At 42.8% G+C, this 3,630-nt stretch overlaps 1 pseudogene; it reads left to right on the top strand.

The window, feature by feature from the left end:
- Positions 1-605: 605 nt before the first annotated feature.
- LOC137989157 (uncharacterized) lies at positions 606-1,479 on the top strand (annotated as a pseudogene).
- The last annotated feature ends 2,151 nt before the right edge of the window (positions 1,480-3,630 follow it).

Here is a 3,630-nt window from a genome sequence, read left to right on the forward strand (position 1 = left end):
TAAAAAAGTGTTTTGGCTAGGTATGGCAAGGATCATGGGTCATGAATTCCAACTTGATAAAGTTGGGCCTGTAGTTTATGTTCAGTGCATCCTACATGATGTATCTAGGAGTGTAAAGAGTGATGGGATTGATTATTATTAAAAGCATGGGGATTAGATTCGGAGTGTTTCTGGTGTGGCTTGATAATCCATTGGAATCGGTTTCAGTAAGACACGATTAAGACACAACATCTGGCAACGAGGATGGGATTTCAGGTCGTGAGAGTTAAATTATGGCCTCTATAAAAGTGGATGATCTACTAACGAGTGTAAAACCCTTCGATCCAAACGGCGAACCTTTGAGCATTGGCCAGCGATGGCAACGATGGATTAAAGGTTTTTCGCTATATGCCTACAGCAAGGGCCTCATCATCCAAGCAGATGAAGCTGACAATAAAGTGCAAAGAAGGGCTCTACTTTTGCATTGTGCCAGGGAACAAGTGCAAGACATCTTCGAAACTTTGGCTGATACAGGCACAGCGGAGTATGGGAAAGCTGTGGATGCATTGAACGCATATTTCATTCCGAAGGTAAATTCGACATACCAAAATCATCTTTTCCGAAGTATGGAACAACGAGAGGGTGAAATGGTGGCTCAGTTCGTGACCAGGTTACGACAAGTTGTGAAAGATTGTGATTAGAGTAATCAGGCGGATAATCAAATTCGAGATCAAGTTGTTCAGCAGTGTACGTCCCATGATTTAAGGCGGAAATTGCTTGAGAAAGGTGACACTTTAACCCCAGAAGTTCTACTTAAAACTGCAGCATCATTTGAGGCTGTGCAAGCTCAACTGGAGAATAGTAAAGGCATTACCGTGAATTAAGTTCGTGACTTAAGCGCAAACAAGCATCATCATAAAGGGAAGAAGACATCAGGTGAGCCTGGAAACAAAACTTGTTACCAATGCAGCAACAAAGGACATTTCGGACGAGACCCTGAATGCCCTGCGTAAAGGAAAAACCTGCAGGTCATGTGGTGCTGCTGATCATTTTTCGTCGCAATGCAGAACAAAGGAAAGTAAACGTAGAGGTGATAAGAAGCCAAAAGAGATGAGGTTAGTGAGATATATGAAGGGAGAAAATGATGACGAGGAAGATGAGTATGCATTCACCGTAAAATCATCGTCACAGCTTGGAAAAGTGGAGGTGATTGTGGGTGGATGTGTTGTGAAAATGGTGATTGATTCAGGGGCGAGCACTAACGTTGTAGACAAAGGTGTACGGAATGACCTAAAGCAACAGAAGATTGTCTGTGTTTCCAAGAAGTGTGACAAGAAGCTTTATGCATATGGAGGCAAGAAGCCATTAAAAGTTTTGGGGACATTTTCAGCGTTGATGAAAGTAGCTGAGAACGAGGTTCAAGCTGAATTTGTTGTCATTGATGGTGGTAAGAGAAGCACTACTTGGAAGAGAAACTGCGTTGCAACTAAGGTATGTTGAAATTAGGAGCTCCAGTTTATACAGTGCAGTCCAAAGAAGTGATCATGTCTGATTACAAAGGAGTATTTGATCGTGTAGGCAAGTTAAAAGACTATCAAGTCAAGTTACATGTTAATCCTGATGTACCCCCAGTGGCCCAGCCAGTCAGGCGTACTCCATTCAGCCTTCGTGACAAGGTGAAGGAGAAGGTTGAGGAACTTGTAAATATGGATATTATCGAGCCAGTAGAGGGCCCGACACCCTGGGTTAGTCCGGTAGTAGTGGTGCCAAAACAGAATGATGAAATTCGGCTATGCGTGGACATGCGTAGGTAGAGCCAACGAAGCCATAATCAGAGAGCGCTACGCCATACCTACTGTAGACGAAGTGCTACAAAGCCTGAACCAAAGCACAGTATTTAGTAAGCTTGATTTGAAGTGGGGATATCATCAATTAGAACTCCATCCAGATTCCTGTAGCATTACTACCTTTATCACTCACTGTGGATTGTTTCAATGTAAGCGCCCTATGTTTGGAATAAGTTCTGCCCCAGAAGTGTATCAGCATGTTATCCAGCTAGCACTTAGTGACTGTCAGGGAGTTGCGAACATCTCTGATGACATAATTGTACATGGCGGAACTACCAAGGAGCATGACGAGAGACTAAAGCGAGTCCTGGAGAAACTGAAAGAGAAGAACTTAAACTCTTAATGCAGAAAAGTGTAAGTTTCATATGACCAAACTAGTTTTTATGGGACTCATGCTAACAAACCAGGGCATTGGTCCAACTGAAGAAAAAGTGAAAGCTATTGTTGAGGCGAGAGAGCGGCAGAATGCATCAGAAGTTAGGAGCTTCCTGGGACTTGCTAACTACAAGGCACGGTTCATCCCAGATTTCGCCACAGTAGCTGAACCTTTGCGTAGACTGACAAAGAAAGGTGTCTGTTTCAAGTTTGGAAACGAACATAGAAAAGCATTTAATGAGCTGAAGAGCAGATTAGCAAGTGCTGAAACCCTTGGGTATTTTAACAAAGATGCCAGGATACTACTTATAGCTGATGCAAGCCCAGTTGGTCTTGGCGCGGTACTTGTTCAAGAGCAACAAGGAAGAAAGAGAGTTATCAGTTATGCCTGCAAAAGTCTGAGTGACGTGGAAAAACGGTATTCTCAAACCGAAAAAGTGGCGTTGGCAGTTGTTTGGGGGTGCGAACGTTTCCATGTGTACCTGTACCGCATTGAATTTGAACTATACACAGATCACAAGCCATTGGAGACAATATACTCAAACAAATCAAAGCCCTGTGCCAGAATTGAGCGATGGATTCTGAGGTTACAACCATACAGTTTCAAAGTAAAATACCTGCCAGGATGGTCAAGCTATGGAAGGAAGATGCCAGTAGTACGGAGCAAGGTATTGTTCGCCTTCTATGCCTAATCCTAAAAATATGACACCATCTTGTACCTCTTCCTTAGTTGGACCCATCAGTTTATTTGCTGCTGACAACGAGAACCCAGCCGAATCAGTTGAATATGTTAGAAGATTGATAGGATTTTCGCGAACATCCCCAGAAACGGTGTAGTAACATAGTCCCCTCAACTTCTCCCAGTATTTTAAAAGATGGTTTGCTTTATATCCTTTATCCACCGTTGGCCACAAACAGTAGATTAGGGATGGTTTGTCTATGGTCGCCAAGGCTGTAAAATTATGGATGGAGACGTTCTTTGCTAATTGCTGTTTATTGATCACTTCATTGACAAGGCGCTTTAGAGCATCATAATCATCCTGGTCGCCTTTAGAGGCATCTTTGCGAGGAATCTGAATAGTCTCTTCAGTCCAGTTCTCTACATCTGGATTCCAAGCTTTTCCTAAAAGAACAACTTCCTCAGAGTTTGTCAAACGAGGTTGAAGATACCTCAAACTTCTTGCCCCATCACTTGCTTCGTTGACCGGAAATCCTTTGTAATGACCTGCCGCTTTGTCAATTATTGTCTTGTTTAAGCCTGCGTCAAGCCGTACTTCTTTTCCATGGTTTGATGCAGTAGTATTGCTTGCCAGACCAAACATATCGGCTAGTAAGGAATAGTTGGTTGTGCCAAGTTCATTTCTAAAAATACTGCTGATGTCCTTTATCATTTGCAAGTAATGATTGTTGTTTCCTTTCGACAACTTTG

The sequence above is a fragment of the Montipora foliosa genome, unplaced genomic scaffold, assembly GCF_036669935.1.
Source record: "Montipora foliosa isolate CH-2021 unplaced genomic scaffold, ASM3666993v2 scaffold_442, whole genome shotgun sequence".
NCBI lineage: Eukaryota > Metazoa > Cnidaria > Anthozoa > Scleractinia > Acroporidae > Montipora > Montipora foliosa.